General features: G+C 41.5%; 1 protein-coding gene across 14 annotated transcripts in view; it reads right to left on the bottom strand.

Moving 5' to 3' along the window:
• HMBOX1 (homeobox containing 1) overlaps nt 1-24,602 on the bottom strand; it is a 117,692-nt gene that overhangs the window by 92,513 nt on the left and 577 nt on the right. The window lies entirely within an intron of this gene.

Here is a 24,602-nt window from a genome sequence, read left to right as displayed (position 1 = left end):
ATCCAGCCCGTGAAAGCTGGATTCTCCTTCCAGTTTTCCCTGGCCTGCTTTGGTTTTCCTGCATAAACTATTACTTTCCTCAACCCTCAGACTCTTTACCTGAACTTTCAGGCGATTCTGATACTGTCCAAATCCTCTTGTAAGCCACACTTCAACATACCAACTCTTCTCGGTGGTTTTACCTTCTTTCCTGCATCCTCTAATTCAAGGTACGCTGAGGAAAGGAAGCGATGGAGAAACTGGAAGGGGGCGAGTGCACTAAGGAAACTTAGGATGTCGGGATCAAACAAATTAAATTTAAACAATTATCAAGCACGCTGGGGCAGCACAGGAATCCGCTAATAAGAATTTAGAGGATGCTTTGCATGCACAACATTTTACACAAACTACAGCTCTCAAAAATGAAGAGTAAACATTGAGTGCTTTTACCTTTCTTTATTGGTATACACAAAAGCAAGATTGTCTCAAGTACCAAGCAGGTTTTTTTTTAAATGCGAACATTTTAAGGCAACAGCACAAAGCTAATAACTGTATCACGGTCATTTTGATCCAATTACAATACATTTGAGTTTACAGCATTACAGTACTTTAAAGATTAAGTAGTGCTACAATTTCTCATATAAAGTTACCATTCTGAAAAGTTCTTGGTTAGAAAATGCACGGCCCCAACTGTGTGAGCTTTTCCACTCAGGAGATTCAAAGTGGATTTAGCAGGATTACTAGCATACTTCAGCATTTTCAGGATCAGAGCTTAAATGGTATCTCCAACACACACATGGAAGAAAAAAAAAAAAAAAAGGAAAAAGGAATCTGTTCCTAAGAAAACCCGGAAGGTATCGATCCTCTGTAGCTTTATGCTTTTGACTTCAAACTAAGACGGAAGGAATGAAAACCAAATGCTCTACTTTTTAGCAAAAGAGAGTTTTATCTAATTCCATGTATTTGTAATCTATGCATTTATCACTAGTTAGTAAATAAAACATGCAATAGGAAAATACAATATTTTTAGATGACAAAACTCAGATCACACTAAAGGCATTTATTTGTTCCAAGATTGAACAAAAAAGACAAACTTTATAAATATTAAATTATTATGCTGAGTCCTAAAATACCCTAGCTGGACAAACCAACAACAACAACAAAAAAACTACTCCAAATCCCTGTATGTAGCAAAACACCATTTTTCTAATTTTTAATCAGTAGATTGAGTTTAGCTCATTTCAGGAGAGCAAACAGTCCAGACCTAAGGAGCAGAAAAAGTTAATATCCCGAAAGGAGAGCGAAAGAAGCTGTTACGGCTGTGTATAGACATTTCCTGCCTCGAGATCTCAGAAATTCATTCCCCAATACACTCAGCAAACGAGAGCTGCCATAAACTGATGCCCAGATTTGTTTCCCAACTTCTTTTTTTTTTTTTTAACTCCTCACAATTTATTTTTAACTACTGCACAGAAGTTGCATCTGTTGAGAATGCTCATTTTGCAAACTGAGCTCCTGCTCTAGCGATTGCAAGGCAACTTTCCTGTCTTGCCTTCAGCGGAGTTCAAACCATTTCTTATTCTTCTATACGCTAATTCCATTTTTAGCGTTTACAGACTGCGGCTCTGCCATCCGCTCAAGACCCACTGCTTTGTCAGTAAAAGGACATACTTGCTGCCATCTTTAACGTCTCACGTGAGCTTGAAAGAAGGATTTAGTAGAAGTAGATGGTCTATGTTTAACTTGCATTTAAAGCCTTTAAAAGTTAAAGGAGTACTATGAATGATGCCAGGGCAAGCATTATCTAAAGAGATAAACAAGCTCAAAATAGCCGGCAGAGAGCCCTGTCACACAGTGAGAATCCTGCCGCGAATATATATCCTTCAACAGATGCAATTTAAGCAGTTCCTTTCCAACGATCTTCCAGAGACTCACCCTAAAAACTTAGGGGCAGGCACAACAAACAAGCTAAACCAAAGCCTATCATTTAAACAGCTGAAGGACTTAACGTAGGCATTATCTTAAGAGAAGAGCTCACTCTTAAGCACGTTACTTGTGGTCACTTCTTTTCTGAGTCCAGACTTGCGGGTCATGAATACACACTCTCAGGTATAGGGGTTTTCCCCCAAGAAAAAGTCCCTAGACTGGACTCAAAGCTGGACAATACTCTGAGCATGAGTCTCTAACAGGGGACTTTTCCCCTCTGCAGCTCCAGGACAGCATCACTTCTTTCCTTGTCCCTGTCCCCACGTACCACCCAAAGGCTGATCACAGTCCAGTGGCCAAATTTGGGATACGAGGCCCCAGAGCAAAACAGACACCGTAGTGCTGGGCTGCGTGTATACGAGATCCCCAGCCAGCAGAAGAGAGACGGGTGGGAGCACGCCCTGCCAATCTTGCATTCAGCTACAGGATATTTGACAGGGCTGGGTCTGCCGTTACACATGCTCTTGATTTCACAAACACAGCTGCAATACTCGCAAGCAAAGGTGCATCTGCATCACTGCAGAGTCATGCAGATTAAAAATAAAAGCTTTAAAATTACTTTCTAATTTAAAATAATTTAAATTAGCAAAATGAGTAAGATGCATAGTTAGCAAAATTCTTCCAAGGGAAAAATAATACCAAGCCAGTGAACTAGTGGAAGTCACTTGGTAAGCACTGGGAACTACTGTCTGATTAAGTGCCAACCCATCTTTCAAGCAGTATCCTTGTCTGCAAGTACAAAAGAACAAACATTTTCTTTTTACTTCACTTACTTAGCTGAGTTCAATGACTACTGCTTTCAAAGTTGAGAAATCAGTTGGGAATTCAGAAAGCAGGAAAAACAGTTTCTTGCTTTTAAACGAGGAATAAAAATAAGGTAAGTTGATGAGCTCTGCCAGCTTTATGTTTTTGAAGGGCAAGGTAACCAGAAATTAAATGAAATTTACCTTATCCAGACAAGACTCACTGTAATTAATAAGTGTATTTTAGAAGAAAAACTGTATTTTGACATAAGTGTAACACAGCCTTAACATCAAGTAAAACTGCACTTTCAGTTGAATTTCAGCTTCCATCCAAACGTAGCTTGACATGATTTGTAAATAAGAATCAGCTGGGAAATATGCAGAGAATTAACCATTTTCTAATTCAGCATGTAATAAATGTCTAGGAAGTAGTGTAATTGCTTAGGTTACTTTTTGACACCTGCCAGAAAACTATGAAGTTATCAGCAGAACCTAAGAAATACATGTGCAAAACAAAACTAAAGATCAATTATTCAAACCAAAGTTTCCTGCCACTTTGGTTTAAATCGATCCACATGCTGCAGTGTTAACTTTGACGACCAACAGATACAACCAAGCACCCTCTGAAGCCATATTGAGGTTAATATGGCATCTGTACGATGCATTTATCAGAGGTGAGAGAACTTCTGGGGCGTATCCAATGGATCTTTTACCTATCCGGGAGGCAGTCCTATTTCTGCCCTAAGCAGCTAAGGGAAGGGGAGCAAAGGAAGTTCTGGGAGAAGACAATGGGAGGACCAGAGGCATTTGAGCGGTTTAGCAAGCGCCTGTTCTGGATGGGTTAGTAAGAGCAGAGACAAGAGAACAGTTTCCTTAGGCTCCTCTTCCGGTTGATGGAGACAGAAGTCCTCTACAGGCAATTCAAAACAGGAGCCTAATTGCAGATCCTATGAGTTGCTCCCTGGAGAAACTTCTCTCGGTCTTCTAAGGGGCCAAAGCTAGTCTTTGCGGACACCCAATGATAAGCTAGCTAGAAAGTATTGCCACTGCTGCACTTCTATGAGCAGGAGCCAAGGGGCAACACTCAAGTACAAGGTCCTGCCTGTATTTGGAGGAAGGAGTGCTGCCTGTGGTTTCAGCTGGCTGGATTTAAAGTCTCTGAACCAGATTTGGCTGTTCAGACCAACAGTTTGTGAATGTTAAAAACGTGAAATTCAAGCAAACAAATGCACCCATCCTTTAGGAAGAGACACGCAAATTAAAAGCAAACCACCTTTTCTTACACCTTCTAAAAATGCAAACTTGAAGAGTCTGGGGCTATCAGTTTTGTACCACATGGGATATAAAGGAAATGCTCAAACAGGTGTAATAGTTTATGAACTATTAAACTGTGCTTTGAGCAGGCAAAAGCTGGTCACTCCCATTGTAGGAAGCAGCAAAAGCAATGTCAAAACTTTTAGGTAAAGATTTACTCACTGACAAGAAACAGAGAAGGTTTTAGTCCAAATGAGGAAGATGGCATTTCATATCAGACCTATTCAAGACATCCAGATAAGCTGTCAACACGACGACAAGCCAACAGACACCTTGAGCGCCAAATCTGTCCAGCAGCCACACTGGCAAACAGAAAGTGGACGAACAACTTGAACTTTGGCCAAACAGCTGTTTCAGAGAGGTTTTTTTTTTTAAATAAAGGACCAGTAATGTGCAACCTTTCCATCCACACCTGATTAAATATGAAGCAACAGATCCTACTATCTTACACAGGTAAACATTGCAGCGTTGTGTTGCAAGAGCCATCTTTGCTGGGACACAATGCAGTCAACGGGTTTTGAACAAAACCATCCCACTGGTACCTCCAGGACCGGAGTGGTCCAGGGGCACTGCAGCAGAGCACAGCGTTTGCTGTGCAAAGCCATGCACGTACATGGTATTTTCAGGGATATTCTCCAACGGCCTTGTCTACGCAAACTGGAAGGATTAAACCACACCTCAGAGCAATTTAAATAAATCTGCACAACCTGAGTGTCACTGTGAGTGCTTTATGCCATTTCATCTTAAATTGCTTCTCTATCTGCTTAAAACTTGCCTCTCCACATGTAGGAAAACTCTCCTAAGCACAGCAAGGCGACACCCATGAATTGACCTCTAACCACTACCCTGCATGTAACTAAATGTGATTTATACCTGGTTGTAATTTTACCCATTGTAAATTACATACATAAACAAATACAAATTGTATGTACTTGCAAATGCATTTGTGTATATAAACATGTGAAAACAAACCACCACTTGTGCTCCAAATCTAAAAGCTTCTCACAGCCATTCAATAAACCTTACAACCAGAGCCAGACACACTTTATGTTTTTATAAAGTCTGCAACTAAACCTTAAAATAAATAACAAAAAAAGGTCATAATTCATCATCCTGACATCAAATCAGCAGACTGGGATTTCAGTATATCAGACTGATGGATATAGACTTGTTTTAAGTATGGTTTAGTCTGCATTATACCAGAGCATTTATTGTTGCCTTTAAGACTGTTTCCTTTCCAAGATGTTCCGAGTAAGAGCAACACTCTTATTTTCCCTCAGCTGCCTGGATCTGTGATTCCACTATTCAGCAAAAAGAAAAAAACTGTCCCCAAAAAAATCATTACTACGGAAACAAGAGTACAGGGGATGCTAGAAAACAAGATTTCTTGTTTTTCCTTATTTTCTCTTGCTTGTCAGGTGATCTAATAACCACTCTCTGATAGCTCAGGAGTTAAACCCCTCTCAGGGGCAAAATCCTTCCTAATAAACCCCCAACCACCATACCACCTCTCCATCCACTGCTTATCACCTCTGCCGTTTCAGTTTGCCACAGTTTCAGGCTGCTGGAGCACTATTACCCTGGGCCCCGCTGCCTACGACTACAAAGGACCACATCTAGTCCCCCTAGTATATTCACTTGCATGAAGTCCAGCTACCATCTGCTCAGATCAACGCCTACCTGCTCTCCTTGATCCACGCCTGCCCTCTTGCCCACCTCTCTCTGCTTTTGATGGGATGAGAGAAAAAAAAGCTCCTAGTGTCCCCATAAATGAAAACTCTGATCTTGTATCAAATGCTATTCAATAAATGAATACACATTTTCAGTTTTAAGTCACTTTTTATATATATATTTTTTTTTTTTTCCCATCACCAGAGCACACTAAAAACTATTAATTCTCATTACAACCCTAGATGGTGGCAAAACGCATCAACTTTACAGATAGTCCAGTGCAGTAGGATGCACGCAACGAGTTCTGTTAACCACCTAGGACGTGCTGTGCAACCTGCATGCTATACGCAACTGCTTCCCTTTGCCTAAGGCTAAGAAGATCACATTTCTTAACCTTAAAAAAGACAGCTTTTCTGAAACAACTCCATGGGCCACCCTGTATCCCGCTAACACTAAGATACATGGAAGTGGCAGAGTCATAAAACCGCTAACTTAGCTAACCGCTAATTTTGGTAAAACATTTTCTTAATTAAAAATATTGATAAAACCCCTGCATTCCTTCAGCTTTTACTTCTCAGACAATGCCAGCAAGCACCGACAGCACTTGAGAACATGCCCATAAGTAGAGTCTGGAACATTTAATTTTGCTGGAACTATTTCAGGGACCCCCCCTCTAATACCTTATAGATAACCAAGAGTCAGCAAGTCACCGACACCAACATGGAAACTTGCTTTTTGATACAGATTTAAACAAGACCTCCTCAGTTTTTGATCTGTGTTGTAGATGGTGCTTCGCAAGCACAACCGGTAATCAATTTGGAAGAGAGGAGAAAATGTAAAAGAATAAATTATCATTTCTACCCATTTCCCTTGCTCCCCCTGCCCCCATCATAGTTTTACAACCCTTTTTTGAGCCTACTTATGCAAGCAGTCAAACCAGCACAGCAGAGGAGGTGAAAACCCCCAGCAGAGAGGAAAGGAGAGAGGATGATGGCTGACGGTAGACAACAGGTCTATGAACAAAGACCGTGTCGGGGGTTGATCTGTTTTGGGAAATGCCCCCATCTTTCAGGCTGGGGACTTGTATCACTTCTTTCCTTGCAGCAAAACTGAAACAATTCTTTGTATTTTATAAGGGTGCCGGAAGCCGTTTACAGGCATGGGAAAATATACTCTTCAAATTAAAGCAAAAAACCACTAACCAACTAAATAATTATAGCAACCTTGGGTCTGACTGTACCCCTCTTGTGAGAATACTATTGTGTATTCTTCATAATATTCATAAATAGGACTGGTTTTATCATCTACACAGGCTAGGAAGTCCCTATTATTTACACTGACTTCTCTTTCGCTTAGGATGGAAGCTCATACACAAGAGTTCCCTGGTATGAGTTTGTAAATACAGATATGTATAAACAGAGTAATAGATAAGCAATCATGCAATATGAGACCATAATTCCACCAAGCAAGAAAGCATGGAAGTAACCCCAGGTAATGTAACTGTTTCTACATATTCACACAAATAATCTTCGCCTGTGTCCTGACACTAATATAAGAACACAGACTTATGGAGCTTGAAATCTTCCCCTGGAGAAACAGCTTCGCAAGAGCAGAATGGAAGAAAACATGCTGTGTAGAAAAGAATGCTTGTAGCTTTGCTTGCTATTTAAACCAGGCTGATTAATCTTTAAGATCTAGTAGCTTTTCAGACTTTTGCCTTCCCTCCCTCCCCCATTTTGCCAGTCTTTTTATCAGTTCTTTAAAGTAACAGCACACCAAGGGCTAAGTTATACCCAGGACTGCATACACAAATCCCGTCAAGTGCAAAAGCAACAAGCTCATGTAAGAGCTCAGAAACCACCAACTAGCTGGAGACACAGGACAGGTCAGAAGTGGAATACAAAGCAAGAAAGAACTGGCACATACAAATCTCAAAAAGATGCCTGAATACAAGCAACTGCAGCCCTTCACAAAACATGCAAGTCCAGGTTTTTCAGTTTTCGTCTCAAACTGGATCATCAGGGTTCACGCCTGCAAGCTTTTCACTGCAGAAGCGAGATCTTTGGTCCTGACAAAACTTGAGATTGTTAGATAGCATGTAGATTCTCAAAGCTGACACATTAAAAAAACACCCTAAAAATCTGACAGAAGATGCCAATATTGACAGCTTGCTTTCGTATGCAGCAAGGTAGGAATGGAGGACAAGTAGTTGTTATTCAGAGAAGAAATATGAATGAACAGAAGTCATTTATCAGGAGCCAATTTCCGTAATACCTAGAGTGAGGGCTGCCTTGCTCTCAGTGACGAAAAAAGGCATGAAAGAGACCATCCCCTTCCTGGAAACCGCTTCTAAAGCCCTAACTGCGAGACTATGATCCGTCACGTAAGGTTAAGTATCTATATAAATGTTTTCACATCTAGGCCTTAAGAAGTGAAAGGTAGTCCAAGGTAGTCCTTCAGCGCACCAGTGGGAAACCTAGGTTATGTGGAACACACAAAAAAAAAAGGTGTGAAAAAAATCTCAGTATGAAGCACAGTACAGAAGATTTCAACTAGGAAACAGGTAAGTACAGCACCTCAGGAGAGATGTTCCCTTTCGTAAGAAGTTACTTGGGAGATAAGGAAAGAAGACAGAGAATCAGACCACCATTAATCACTGGGATATAACCCTGTTTTTCCACATCTCAGGTCTAACTGCACAACGTAAAGGCTGTTTGCCTTTGCTAGAACAAGAATTCCTGCATAAAGTGTATGGATGCAATGCATATGATGCACAAAACCCAAGTTTACATAATAAGGAGAATATATGTTTGCTTTGATCTCAAGTTGTCCCATAAATTTTTAATAACAGCTGTAAAACAGAAGTCTTTGCATAGAAAACAGCAGCAGCAATGAAATTTAAGCATGCTACTCATTTCAGGTTAAGAAAACCCATTTCCAATCCATTCCTATTAGAACTGTTACCAACTTCTTGCAAGGAGAAATGCAAATGTCATTCACAGCCATTTATTTGCAGATTATGCTCTTCAGCCTACTGCTTTCCCTTGCTCTCTCCAAAACAGAGGGAGTAAGGGACTATTCAATCTATTTTGTCACCTTTGTTCCTATTAGCGGAGACAACGCTAAGTTTGGATATTGCAGTCCTCTCATTCTACATTTCACTGGAAGGATGTCTCAATCTGTTTTTTCTTCCTCTACAGAGAAACTGTTAAACCAAAAGTACTAAAAAAAAATACTTTTCTACTGTGCACCACAAATAGATTACAGTTTCTAGTTCAAGTGCAAAGGGACAAAGAAACCAAAATCTTTTTATATGCATAATTAAAATAAAAGCAGGAAACAGATTAACATCTGGAGAAAAATATTAACCCTTGTGCTTTCAATGATGCAACTCATGGGAACTTCATTTGCAGCGCTGTTTCCAGTGCCTTTCCCCGCCTCGATTAAAGAATTAGCACTGTTGTACAGCGTTTGAAACAGTATGCTCACACATATCCTATTTTAAAAAAAAAAAAAAAAGGTTTAGGTAAACTGGGAGACAGACAGGCTCCGAAAAGCTAAGGCTATCAAATACATAACTAGGAAAAAAAAATTAAAAATTAGTCATTACTTACAAAGATCACAGTAGCCAAGAAAATAGTCTCACACGGTGGCATTTTATAGGAAGAAGGTTTTTAGAAAACACAGTATTAAGAGAGAGAGAGAGATCCAACAGTATTAGGGGGCAGAAGAGAGGACAGATGATTGCAGTGCAATATGATGAGCATGAGAAAGAGCAAGCTAATGGGATATAAAACTGCATACACTCGAGACAGCTTTACAAGTTAGAGAAGTGACAGCCAAATGGCAATCACACCACACCAAAAAGGTACCGACAAGTCAGAAAAACCCCTTCATTTTCTAAATGACAGCAGACTTAGTCCTTACGTATGAAAAGTACACAGAGCTGGAGTTAAACAGTAACTTGATAGTCCTATAGATGTTTGTAGACGACCTAAAACGGAGAGAAATCACTCGTTGCCCTCGTTCTGCAACGTTCATGCTACTCTGGACACAGACAGATGTATTTTTCTGGTTGCAGGTATGTCAGTAGAAAGCTCACCCGTGCATGCCCTGCCTCTCCTGCCGTCACCTCCCTGCCAGGAGCGAGCACTTGCAGAGCCCTCCTGGCACTGTATTTTGTGACCGCTCCCCAGATCACTTTCAGCAAAACTATTCGGGCTAGATCGAGCATGAAGTTACATACAGGTCCATGTTATCCCAACCGATTTCATCTGAACCAAATGAGAGTTATTAAACACGCAGCCCTGTCAACAGATCGGTGAGGATGGTAACTTTGGGGGGGAGGGATATTTGTTTACTATCCAGCACACAGAATTTGAAAGACGGTATTTGCTCATGCCTGAAGTGGCATAGGACAGGACTGAACAGGGATGCCAGAAAAAAAGGAATGAAACAAACAAACAAAAGGTGACTGAATTTATAAATTAAGGACATTTGCTCACTAGGAACTGAACTAAAAAAAAGCACCTCACTTCACAAAGGCTACCTAGCCTCCAGGTATCTGACATTAAACAGGTGGAAAACACTGCAATGGACACAGGTCAGGACGGCAGTTTGTCTAGACAAATGGGCCATTAAGGATTTAACACGCCTAGACCTCTCTTTAAGTGGAAAAGATGGGATACAAAAGATATACCGAATGCCTGAAGCACACGGTGAGGATATTTGCAAGTATATGCTGGGGAGGTATCAAATGTTTGCCCTGTTCTTATAGGCTTTCCTCAGCATCCAGGACTGCTGGTTATCTAGCCTTGTGCCAGAGATAAGGCAAACTTCTGATCTGACCACTACAGCCATTCATTTATTAAACCTGATTTTAACTGAACTTATTGTTCAGTAAGTTCAATAAGTTCAGTTAAAATAAGTCTCCATATTGTGTTTTGCAACTCTTAAGTAAACCTTATTTCATAGCTGTCTATATTCAGAGGTACAAATTAGCGTAGCTCTGCCATTACTGCAGATCAGAGCCTAGCTTCAAGCAATACTTCCACGACATACACCCTTATTTTTAGAAGTACTGTGTGCGTGCACCACCGCTGCTCTGTAGAAAAAGAGCAGCAAAGCAGGAACCTCACCGAATTCACAATTTCAAAGTCTACCATGTAAAACGCCAATTAAACAACTGGCTTCTAACCCTCCCTTGTGCCAGCCACGGTGTTAAATCCAGAGAGAGTGGTATGTCTTTAAGAACTATGAGAAAAGGCTTTAAAAGGTACACCTTTCAAAAATAAGGAGAGAAAGAATGGGGGACAGGATGAAAAGCACAAGGAAGTATCTGTATGAAAACTGTTAGTTTAATTTCCCTGTTTGCACATACCACAGAATTTTGGAGGTTGGACAGCACCTCTCAAGCTTGCCAGGTCTAACCCCCCTGCATATGCAATTTTCCGGTGAAACTTCCTCTAAAAATAAATGTGCAGGCACATGATGATCCACCTGGATTTAGGTTGGTGCCGGGGTAATGACTTGACTACAAAGACACGTCCTCCTAGGAAGACAAGCTGTCTCAGAGCTGTGAGGTAGGGATGCCCATACTTTTTGGCATGGTGGCTTCAGAAACCTGAGAGAACACTGCTAAATCACTTTTGCTAGGTGGCTGACTAAGGCCAGAGCTGAAAAGTTAGTTAAAATGGGTTTTAAGCTAAGTTTATAATTGGGAACTATGACTGCAAATGGCATAGGAACAGGTACAAAAGAAAAGACCCTCAACAGGAGCAGGGAAAACGGGCAAGAGAGACTCAAGATGCAGTAGCAAGCAGACACATTATTTGCAATTTCTCTGGTTTCTGCAAACACCGGTCACGGTCCAAGACTCTCCTTAGTGGCTGTAAGCGCACAGAGCTCATACCCAGCACATGCAAATTAATGCAGGAGTTTAGGAGGTCTGCCCAAGTAATGTCTCCACACAATTATACCTCAGAAGTCACAACCCCTCTCTTTAATATTTAAGAAAAAAGAAATCACATTTGCAGCCAAACTGTACTGATAATACTGCAATGGCAGCATGGCCCTGAGCGTGCAGTCTTTTCTCAGAAGTAATTCTCCTTAGAAGAAAACTGAAGGATCATTCTCTTTATTCAGTTATTTGCAGGACATTTAACACATGCTGTTCACTAGAAGGCCAGCGCTGGGGACTTTTTCAAGGGTGGGCAAGGAGAGTAAAAGCGTTTCAATCCCAACACTGTGCAGGTTTTTATCTGTAAGAGATGGAGAGCATAAAGCAGAGTTGGGAAGCAGCACCCAGGAGGACACCAGAAGCAGCTTTCTACGATGAAGGGTGGGGGGAAGGCTACATGTAGTAAATTGTTTCATCGAATAATTGGAGGAAGGGCCAATGTCTCCTTTGGATGGTTGACAGTAAAAGTCTGTCAAAAGCAAAAACAATGGAGAATTAATTATTCTTAAATATGAAAGGACCTAGAACTCAGTGATCTCCTGTTAATTAAAAAAAGACAATATCCTGAATGTAGTTCCAGTTCAGTTCTTGTGAAAGCCAACAGAGAGCACTCCCACTGCCTCTAACGTTAGTTACTTCTTGTTTTAAGGACTCGCCCCTTAAAGGCATTGAAATTTAATGGAAATTGCACATATTCAGTACTACTTCTATTCCATATTCAAATACCTGAGCTCACATAAAATACACAAGAGTCTTCATCACCTCATGCTGTTTCAATAGTTCTGGAAATCACAGAAAAGTAACTAGCAAACTAACTAAACTTCATTAGTGTAAAGGAGGGGTTTAAAGAGGTGGAGTTTTGCTTTTGTTTTAGCTGGTCATCCACCGGGGTAAGAAGCAGAATGCAGCTCTAACATGCAAGAAGTAGAACAGAGAAGGTCTGTGACAGTCACAATTTATCTTTTCTTCTCCCTTTCTGTGAAGATGACAACACTGAAAACTAAATGCGCTCTACACTTCGCTTCTGCTCCCACATAGCTAGTGTATTTTGTGAGGGACAGAAGAAAACTAAGGCTTCTCCAGCCTACCTTTCCCACAGCATTTTGCAAAATAGGGAGTAGAAGGATCTTCAAAATAAATCAGGATCTGTAGGCATCCTGCTGCAGCCGCAGGATCCACAGCCTTTCATGAAAAGTTCTCTCCTCACATGTATACAAGCCATCTATCAAGGGATCCAACAAAAACCAGCATGCTGGACAAGGAGCCATCCAAAGTAGAAACACAAAGGAGAATGAAAGGTTTTAAATCCACCCTTCTGTTGAAGTGAGGTGCCTTGGTGTGGGCTGAAGGGAGGCAGCTCCATTGGACCACAATTTTAAGACTTGTAATATCCCAACTGGAACAAGGTGCCTACAGCCTTTACCCCAAGCACTCGGCAGCAGCAAGTCCTATAAGGAAAAGGACAAGCAGAGAAGATGGCCATGACAGCTTCGTGGTCACCGTCTTCCTTTTACCTGCCAGCTCACTAGTCCAACACCTCTAAATTATGAGGGACATTTAAATAACTTGCAGCTTGAACCTGCTTCATAGACATCTAACACCTCAGAGTGCCCTACACCACCCAGCAAGTCACTGGATACCCCGAGGTTAGGAAAGCTTATTTCTCCCCTTGAAACTTTCATTTTACATTGAATTAAAAAAAGACTGGAGGGAGCTTCACACTCTAGCAAGGCAAAGGCCTGAACAGCGTACCTGCATTTCAGTTTCCACCCTGGGTTATTAGCCAGACTGTTTACAAAACAATTTTAAAATGCCAGCTTTTATGTATTACAGTTTTATTAATCTTGAATGATACATCATATGTGCTGGACGCATAAAAGGGTTACAGAACATGGTTTGCATTTTAAAATGCTTTAGTGAAAACAAATGAATTATCTTTATTAAGTGAATTGAACCTTGCTGTGTCCTCCACTGAAAGATTTCAGTATTAGTGAATCTCTTTCCTTATTGTTCTTTTTCTCCACCTTATGTTAGGCGAGGAAAACAAGCATTTCTGCATTTACAGCTCCCAAATGGTTTCTCAGTTTTGAATTAAATAGTCTGTGATCTGAACTATGTGAATATACAGAAATGAAGAAAATATTCTCTATGCGCATGCAGAAGAGGCTACTTCTGTCAAAAGCTGGTTTACTACTTCATCAGATTCTGGTTCCATGTGCTCAGCGAAGGGTGACTACCATCACTTCAGATTCTGGTTCCATGTGCTCAGCAAAGAGTGACTACCATCACTTCACTGGTTTGAGTTTATTTAAGATACTGGCAGTAAAAATACATTGCCTAGGTTCTGTTTAAATACATTACAAGAAATGTAGGCATTACATCAGATGGCTTAGGCTTAAGAAAAAGTATTTATATATTTTAACCTATATAAATAGAAAACATTTTTAACAAACCCCAAATTTTGAATCCAGGTTATAAACTCAAGTTTATAAAAGAGAGTGTAATTGCAAAGAGAGAGTAGAGATGCTTCACTGCTGGTTTTATTAGCTAACTTAGCCAACAATCAGCTTTTATTCTTATCAAAGATACAGATGCATCCATTTGCTATTGAACAGATCTGGTTTCCGCAAACTAGACATAGCTTCCAGGCTCCAGATAAGTGGTGAATCTGGCCCTCTAGCATCCTGAAGTGTCCAAGTACAGGAATTTTAACACCTTCTTGGAGCCGTATTTAAATTGATCATCAGTGTAAACAAACACAATCTAAATGGACTGTCCTGACGGGCAGTAAGCTCTTTGGAAGTAGAGACTATCTCTTGTCTGCATACTTGTTCAGTTCTTAACACATTGGGGCCCCAGCTCCAGTAATGCCCTCAAACTGCAACCGCTGTCACTCTAATCTTCATCTTAAGTATTTTATCAGCAATTTATACGCAAATGTAACCCACCTAAGCAATCAAATACAAATACCCAAAAAAGAACTGGATCCCAGTTTTCCAGTTCTACAAGCCTCAGCAGGGGGGAAGATAATACCTAAACAAGTTACATGTTCCAAAACCAAGGTTTTAGGGAGGAAGGGGAGGTTGGAAGGGGAGAAAGAGGGATGATCTTTCCATAGCACTGCAATGCCACAGGAAAGCGCCACGTTTAATGTAATCAAGCTCTACGTTGCAGCCATATGGAAACAATTTCAGACAGTAAACAACTCCTGCAAGAAGACAGCAGAGGAACAGAAAAATCAGATACCGATTTAGCTAGGAGGCAGGAAAGCCGCTGGCTGAGCTCACAGGCTTGCATTAGAAGAAATATTTATGTCCAACAAAACAGCACACATGTTTGAGTCTCTATTACTTGCCTTAGACTTCCACAGTGCCACACCTCAGACTGCAAGCAGTAGAAATGGCATACCTTCTTTTACAGTATCTTTCCCAGCCTCCGGATCCTGTGCCTCAGTCGTCTTCCCTTTCTTCCGCCTTCCAAATCTTTCCTATCACTATGGCAGGTTTCCCACTCGATAGCCAGAAAGGATGCAGACATCCCAAACTTCAGATACTCGCCTGACCTCTTTGCATTTTATCTGCCTGGAATTCACAGGTTTCAAAACAGGGACTTTCTCATGGAGCAAGTCCTTTCAAACGCCTATCTTAAAAAAAAAAGAAAAAAAACCAAAACAAACCCAAAACACAACACACTTCTTACTGACAGTGGTATTTAAATGAGGTTTGGTTTCAAGATCCCATTGTTACACAGTGTCCTAAAAAGCAACGGCAAAAATACTGCCTCTCCTACAAAGACATCCGTGTGCACTGCTGATTACAGCTGCAACATGGAGGGAGTAAAAGCTAAATCAGTTTGGGACAGGAAAAAGGAAATTCAAGGAACAGCCAGCAAGTGAAGGCAGCTGCATTTTTAACAAAAAGTAAGAAGGCACCTTGCTATGAATAAAACAGAATTTACTTGAGTGTGACAGAGGAGTGACATCAATATTTATCAGAATTATGCCCATGAAGTGAACTGAAGGATAATTCACAAGTGTCTTCAGAAGTAGCCGCTTGCAAAGGTTAGAAAGGTCTTCACTTCCACGGTGCTATGCAATCTGCCAGCAGATGCACCATGGCCGCCCCAAAACCATTGCCGTTTTATACATCCAGGAACAAAAGGTCTTGGGATGTTCCTTTTACTAACCAAAGTGCAAGATTCAACACACACAAAAAAAGTAATATGATAATAATAAAATTTTTAAAACTAACTTTCTAGTGGAAAGGAGAACCAGGATTACTGTGAACAGTTCTCTGTTAGACTGGGGCAACGTGCTTTCATCACACAAAGCACCTTCTAATTCATCAGTAATAAAAGATGATTTTCAGCAAATCCATTAAGAGTGAAACATTTGAAATCAGCCTACAAAACATGCACCAAAGCGGGCTTTTTGCAGTCTTGTAGGGCGTTTTGTTTTTTTCTTTTTTAAGGAGGGACCCTCTAGAAAATGAGGGCAAAACCCCAGGCGAGGTGGATGTTCATATGATGCTAATGCTCAAAAAGGGGATGGAGCAAATCTAGAGAGCTGTAAGGCAGTCAGCTGGGTATCAATCCAGGCAAACCAACGGGAAAAAAAAAAAATATATATTTTCCCAGTAAAGAATTAGAGAACAGGGACATTGGTAGTGCCAGTCAGCATGTTTTAATGGCAAATGTCTTGATAAAGGACTAACTTTGTTCTTTAAGATTACAAATGTAGTCGAACAGAAGAAAGTACGTGCACAGAGCGTACTTTGGTTCCAGTGGAAATCCACATCGGCTGCTCCATATCGACTGGTGCTTTCTGAGAGCTGTCAGTTAGCCAGTTCTTAATCTACTTCCTGGGATTGCATCATGCTAATTTTTTTGTCACTAAATTTAAGGTCTGATGCAGTTCAACATTTTTATCACTGCAGATAAAAATCTGTGACTGCCACCAGGACTACAGGAACAGTACATTATTATGAGGAAAGGACAGCAAAAGAAAGAAGTCTGAATACCAACCTTAACTTAGCTCAGGAAAGCAAAACACATCTGAATACAAAGGCAAATTTATAATCTAAGAAGTGCAGACCGTAACTACTAAATGGCAGACTTTACTAGAAAGAATCTCAGTGTCGGAGCAGCAAGGCTCACAAACAGGATTTCCCTATGCAAAAGGGCTACTGTGAACCTTTTAAATGGGTGCAGACCAAAAAGGGCCATCGCACCTCGGTATTCAGTATGGATCAGACACAGGCTGGAACATTCACCATTTTTGGTTTCCACAATGTTAAAAATAAACGGAGACCATGAAGAATCACCGGATGATCTGGGCGCTGGAGAAAATGCCTCAGAGTGAGACTTAAAAGCTCAACTCTGTTTCCTTATCAATCGAGTAACTTGATTACAGAGTATAAGTACCTCCATGGCAAGAAAGTACTGGATACTAAAGGGCTCTAATCTTGTCAGGAAAAGTCGTAACAAGAACCAGCGGCAGAACTTAGACAAATTCAAATTAAAAATCAGCCACTTGTTTTTAACAGTGAGATGGCACAAACTACCACACAAAGCGATGAGTCTGAAATTATCAATGATGGACACTCAAGGCTGGAAAGCTTTCAGATTGTTTTTAGCCAAACATCAGTTACTGGTCTCAGTTTCAGAGTAAATGATTAAAATTTAAAGCTTGTGATACAAAGCATATAAAACATATCAGACAAGGCGATTTAATTGTCTGTTCTCGCCTTAAATTTTATGAATCTTCAGTATGTTAACATCATTCCGCTTCTGTGGATGAGGAAATTAAAGAGGGAGGAATAAGTTTCAAGTTCAGTAAGTTCCCTCTTTCTTAGACTGACGCACTTATCACTAAACAGCACCACTCCATCAAACAGATGGAGCCCCCATGAAATGCAAACAGTCAGAGAACAACCGACTACGGTGTCTGGAAACCATGCATAATACAACTTAGCTGAGAAAACTGTGATCAACTACTTACCTCTCCCATCTGCAGCATGAAAAAAATCAGTATTAGTTTAAATAACTAGTTCTTATTCTGTGTAAATACACTTACGGCATTCATGTTTATACTACCGAGAGCAGCAGCGTGCACTACCATCCAGCCAAGAATCTTCAAATACTTTACGAACGTGAAAGCATCTCAACAGCCCTGAAAGGATTATTTTCATATTACACACTGGAACACAGGCAAGTCACGAAGTTTGCCCTGGGTCATAAAGTAAGACCTACGGCAGAGCCTAGAAACAAGAGCCCAGCACAACCTCATTGCCAGGAAGAACTTTCCTTTTCAACATTTGAGTGCTACTTACATGTCAGAGCTGCTGCATACCCAATTGCTCGAACTCCAAAACCCTGCCAGTTAAATCACAAAGAGATTGCTAGTGAAAGCTGACATTGTAATCAGAGAATCTGATCATGGCAGAGAAACTGTCCAAAATAAAGGTCAGAATAAATATCCAAGTACAACCAGCGCTTGTATTTTATGAACTAACTAAATGCTTTCTGCTTCCATTAGTATTACAGTACCACTGGAAGAACAAAAAGCAGATTCAGTGCTTACTTCAGAGCTCATAAGAAATGGGCAGCTCAAAATGCAGGAAATGACTATATGCTACACTTCCCAATTGATAGGGCATAGGCTTATCAGAATAAAACCGGCTGTTCACAAGGCTCACTGAAAGAGTAGCCTACAGTATTGTTTCAGCAGCAGGAGCCGTTTTACTTGTGAACTTAAAATTCAGTTTGGTTTGGTTTTTTTTTTTAAGAATATGAAAAGAAAATAAGGCTTCTTAACTCAGAAGTGGGGAGAAAACCGATGCCAAGAATTCAGGGCAAGTGAGATCCAGCTGGGGGTATTTAGAGCCAAACATAATTAATGTATTTTGTATGCCTGGCTTGTAAATTACTTCCTCAGCCCAATATTAAGACCTCATCTACCACCACAGCAGTGAATGGGGTTCACATTAAATTTAATATAGCCTAAATAGACATCTTATACGTTTGGAGAACAAAAGAATGCCACCTCCATGCATGAAGCAGGTAATAAAATTTGTTTCCTCAGGCTGCAAGAAAATCTTCAGTAGATCTGGAAACAACACTCCACCCATCGGGCAAATAGTGACTGGAAGAAGTACTCACCAACATACCGTGGACATACGCACAAAGTTAGGTCTGTCAAGCCATACTACAGAAGTCATTTTGGTGTATACATACATACAGCCTGATGAAGGGCCATGCTTAGTAATAAGTTTCAGGCTAGTAACTGCACTGAAACCAACGTGAAATGATGAAGTAAACATTCATAGAGGAATTCTGTAGGAGAAAGAGTTAATTGACCTTCCATACCTTCTGGTTGGCTGCACAGGAAAGATAAAGCAAAATACACTTTTTCAGAAGCACTGCTCTACAGCAGTTCCCAGTTTTAAGAGTAGTCTTTAACTTCAGACTCTGTATGCAGCTTTGATTAAGAACTGGGAAAGGGAAATCTGCACACAGATGGGTAGAATAACCAGTCATGGATTATTTTTTAATTCTTTAAAAAGCGCATCAAAACAGTAATTGTTCAACCTTTTGGTGTCTACATTAACACGGTGCTGAATCAAAACAATAACAAACATGCATGTGCATTCCTGAGATAGATTTGAAGTCCAACACTGAAAAACTCCTATTAAACGAAGCAGAAGAAAGGCTATACAAGAAAAAGGGGCATCTCTTACAGTCTTGTGAGAAAGTTTACCCCTGTAGTGCTTTTGGTCTGATGGGGAGGGGAATCTAATGGATTTAAAAGCAATAGAATTAACTGAATAAATAAGGATGACAAGTGTCAAACCACAGAAGTCAATGGAACATGGGAAATCCTCCCATCACTGTAAAAAAATCTCATTGACTTAGGTATTCTTATCGAGCACATTAGATGACCAGCCAATAAATTCCTTATATGGTCAATACATATTAATATATCACAGTAAAACTGCAATATAGATGGGGAAGAGACAGCCGTGTTCAACTGCCACTGACTCAGTATGTGACCTTGAGTGAGTCACTTGGCCCTTCTGCCTCAGTTTCTCTATTTGTAAAATACTGATACCTCTGTAAAGCACGTAAAGATTTACAAACCAAGGTACAATGTATTACTTTATCATAGAAGGACAGTGGCTCAGCCATAATGAATCAAATATTAAACATCAGAGCCGTACTCCACTAGCACACCACACAAGTTATGGCCAGAAATCGATCACTTCTGATTAGGTTAGGCTTTACGATGCAGTAATTGCGATAGCAGCAGTTTCATAACTGTGAAACGAGCACTTTGCTCAGCAGTGTGTTATGCAGGAAGCCTGCATGAACAACAAGCTTTTGGTAAACCCGACTGCAACAGCAAAGAAAAGAAGCATCCCAAACACAACATACTTCTTAAGGTTATCTATCATAAAAGCTTCTCCACATGCTTTTATGGTCACGGGCTAACCCTGTATAAGCGCCTAGCCATGTGGGAGGAGAGGGGGAGGAAATCAAACAATACCATGTTTAAAGAAAGACCAGATTTCAAGCAAATATATCTCTTTAGGAGGCACTAGACAAAAATAAATGTGCTTCTCACAGTTACAAGATGAAATTTTCAGCTGGCCAGCAACTACAGAGACGATTCTCTACTTCTTTCTGTGGACCACATGACTGCCTCAAATACATAAGAACATTTTATGTGCCAACTTGCAATGAAGACCACATAGTTAATAGTTTGCAACCTCCTTTCCCCCAGAAGATCTTCAGAGTTGAGTAATAAAATTCCTCACATGATTTCAATGAGAGGGTTCACTTGTCAGAGGCTGTTTCAAGATAGTATCGTATGTCAGGGAGGTGCTGTTCAGACGAAGCTTTCCAGCCCTGTGTTTTCAAGGCTCGACTGAAAATGAAAAAACTTCAGGCCGTAAAGTTTGAAACTGGAGGAAAGAAAAATGATCTCTAGACGTTATTTACAAAATGCGGAAATTAGCCAATTAATGAAGGGAGGAAGAAAAACTCTGATTAAAGCCCTGACAAACCGTTGAGATCACAGACTGATTACTAGTTCTGCCGCAGACTCCACGTAGGAACCTGGGCAAGTTAATCCCTCTACACCTTGGTTTGCCACTTGCGAAATGAAAAATAGCACTTGCTTTTCATATCCTGTTATCCTTGCTTGTATTGTTCCCCAAATTAAAAGCATTTGTCAACACACTTATCTTTAGCATTAACACTGGAAATTGCATTCATAGCTAACATACAATCCGTTTGCATGACTGACTGTTCAAATATGAACTCTTAGTATGCTTTGCTACCCAGCCATCCTAATTTTATACGTCAGAAGGGAGCTTTAGTCAATACAAGAATATTAGAATGCTAAAATACAGTTTATTACTACTCATGTATAAAACCAGCTTTAGGGATATGAGTTAGACCCAAAAACCCTCAAATTCTCCTCATTATCTCCTAAAAATCCCACTATAATCATGACATTGGTCTCACTTCATTGATAACCCACAAGATAGTATTATCAGCATAGGTATAATTAAAGCCCAATCCCACGAGGACATGTATGCAGAATCCAATGCCCGCCCCATTAAAATCATTATAAAGTGAAATCGACTCCAGTGACTTTAGAAGAAGTGTCAAAGCTGCATAAAGTTACCGATAGGAGAAATGAAGGCATGGATTTTTTGCAGCAGAATTCTTAAGCTGACAGCATCCCTCCAAGTGTTTGATTTGAAATCCTAAACTTTGCAGAAGATGAAAAACATTTGCCACAGATCCCAACACTGTAATGTGTAATTCTGTAGTGTCCCTAAAAGCTCCGCACAGAAATCACTGTAAAGCACAAGTTGCTTTCTTTAGATTAAAATGTGCTGTCATTTCATGCAAATTGGTTTATTTTCTAACATACACAACCAAACATCTTCTGAGATCCCGTTATGAAAGGGACAGTACAGCGTTCTTCCTTTCTCATGTTTCAGTTTCATTAATTCTTCCAATTCCCCACCCAAACTTCCTATCCTAAAGACCCAAATTTCGCCACCGCCCCACTGACATACAACAAAAAAGAGCAGTCCCAAAAGTTAATGATAGAACAATTCTTGAAATTCATGCTTATTAAAAATTCATTTTATTAAAAATAAAATTAGTTTAAAAAGTGAATGTCAGAACCCCACCGTCTTCCCATCTCCAGATACCGATGAAAAAACATACCCAACACTTCCATGAACTTATGGATTATCACTATAAAGTAAACACTTCATAATGATTTAATTTTCAAAACACTGGACAGCTGTGAACTTTTAATATCCTTTTGAAAGAGACCAGAAAGACCCACACAGAAACTGCCTTAGAAGTAAGCCTTCTGCAGCTGACACTGGTTACTAATTCTGTGGAATTATCAGAATCGCAATGCTAGAGATGCACGTTTTCTAGAAAGGTCAACAAATAGAAAGGAATTGCTCAAGACCGCTCAGTAAAGTAGTTACAGAGATAAGCAGGCCTCATCCACACAGGATTTTCTTCAAGATTTCCTTACCACTCTTTAAAAATGCTGCAGTTTCACCTATGGTAGCATTCCTACAACACAGCTGGCAGTCTGCATACCACAATGTCGCCTAGACCTGCTCCGAACAGAGGTGGATGACACAGGAGTAAAAATGCTGATGCTTGTTCTGGTGCTTGCACTGGTGCTAAAGGAACGATAGGAGGAAGAACAGACATCGCTGAGTAGAACACAAGTTCCTTGTTCCTAGCCTCATGCCCAGGCTCGTCAGACAATTCTGTCAACCACACAGAAAAAGTTGTGGCTGTCGTGGGACTAAAGAAGAATCTTCACATAAGGGAAAAGAGCGTTCCCAAACCCCAGTTTTCAGATGCAGTATCAAACCCTGCTCTTTAATAGAGCCTGGTGCTCCTAGAATATGCAGATAACAAATGCATCCCTGCACAGATAACATACTCCATCCCCTTCTCACTTCTCCCCTATCTCCCTCCCCCATCCGCATCTCGGAGATGTTTTCTTAGCAATTCGGAAGAGAAATGGCAAAAAGGGAGATGCAAAACACAGAAATAAATTAAGTTTCTTCTCTGCTGTTGACGGATTTGGTCCTAGTGTGATGGGAGAAAAAAAAACGTTAAGAGTGATAAATCCATATATACCTACTCCAAACTACACCCGACATCCCAAGGGACATGGTATAATGGTAAATAAATATAGATGCAGTTCCTACTAATGAGGCAGGGTACAGCAAGGCCAAAGAAAATGCAATCATCTCGGGGAAAAAAACTGCACAGGACTCCTCCTCTCCCATCCACGGAGGAAATCAAATGCCAGCTGCACCATCCCAGGAAGGAAGCAGAGTCTGTACCTGATGAGCCCTGCAGAAATGAGCTAGTCATATCACGGGACGCAAGCAGGCACTTCAGGGTTTTGCCAGCCCACAAATCGTCTGCAGAGCACAATCCCTCTCTCCGATACATTTTACATGGTATCATTCATGCAAATTGTATTTTTTTTTCCCCACCGGTTTCCTTTTCCTCCATCCCCATTAGTTTGAAGCAGGGGCACGTAGCTGGTGTCTATCAGATCTGCTCCGACAGTGCTCGCAAACGCGTGCCCTGGCCATCACTTTAACGCTTTCCTCCCTACAAAGTTTAAATCTTTCCAGCTTTTGTTCATACACATTTTGTACTTAAAAGCCACTTATCTGTACTCCCCGTGTTACTTGAGCAGGAGAACAAACTGAGATACACCCGACTCCACAAACAGCAAACATGCTTACAGTCTTCATTTCCTCTTCCTTCTTCCCTCCCCACCCCCAAAAAAAGCATTTTTTCGTCCCTAACACGAAAGGAATGGGAAAAACAGCACAGACGACCAAAGCTTTTTCAGACCTATCGCAAAGAAAAAGAAATGCTTTCCAAAGAAGTGCTCCGCAAACATACCAAGAGACACTCTTAGAACAACTAAGAAAAAACCCATCAGAACTGAGGTTGAAGAACTCGGCTCGGTCTGTCTCGCGTGTGTGTCTTGCACCTAAGAACACTCGCCTCTTGTTTTGTTTTAACCCCGAACCACAGGAAAACAGTTCAGCGGCATTCCTTGCCGCTTCCCCCAACCGGTCCTGGGGTCAAACACACTGTTCTTCCGAAAAAAGATCCCAGGCACGGATACAAAAGCATTTACCCCATCTCTTCCCAAGTAGTACAAAATAAACAAGCCTATGACACCCCTCCCAAGCTCTCCTCGCACATTTTGGGAATGACTTCCCTCCGGGTCCTCCTCCTCCCCCACCCGTTCCCACGTTAAACTCTCCAGCAACAAGACACCCTTCAGATTCAGGCCTTTGCCCTCCCCGAAAACCCCCTCTCAAAGCCCCGGGAGCTGCAACAGATCTCGCCCTCCTCGTCGCCCAGCCTCCCAGCCCTGGAATCCAGCGGGATTTTGGGGCACCCGTGGCCCCCGTTCCCCCCACATCTCCATAGGCACAAAGCACCGGGGCTCCCCTAGAAAGAAGCCCCCGGAGCCCTCGCACACCCACGGCGGCCCCTCAGCCCCCCCCAGCCAGGGCAGAGCTCCCCGGCAGAGCCCCGGCGAGGGGGCTCGATGCCGGGCGCGATCCTCACGGCGCACCGAGCTCCATAGGAGCCTCCCTCCTTCCTCCGCCTTCCCCGGCCAAGCTACCGCCGGGTCAGGCCGGGCCGGGCCGGGCCGGGCCGGGGCAGCCCCCTCGGGGGCCTGGGGACAGGGAGCGGGGGCCCCCGCCGCCCTCCGCACCCGCGCTGGGGCTTGCAGCAGCCCAGCCCCAAACTCAGCGGCGAACAAAACCGAAACAACACCGCGAAAAAAAAAAAGCACCCACCCAGGCTGGGGGGACTCCGCCACCGCGAGTCCGTCACCCCCACACCCGGGAGAGGGG

This window comes from Aptenodytes patagonicus, chromosome 3 (assembly GCF_965638725.1).
Source record: "Aptenodytes patagonicus chromosome 3, bAptPat1.pri.cur, whole genome shotgun sequence".
NCBI classification, from domain to species: domain Eukaryota; kingdom Metazoa; phylum Chordata; class Aves; order Sphenisciformes; family Spheniscidae; genus Aptenodytes; species Aptenodytes patagonicus.
The sequence above is the reverse complement of the archived record's forward strand: the minus strand, read 5'-3'. Positions and strand labels throughout refer to the sequence as shown.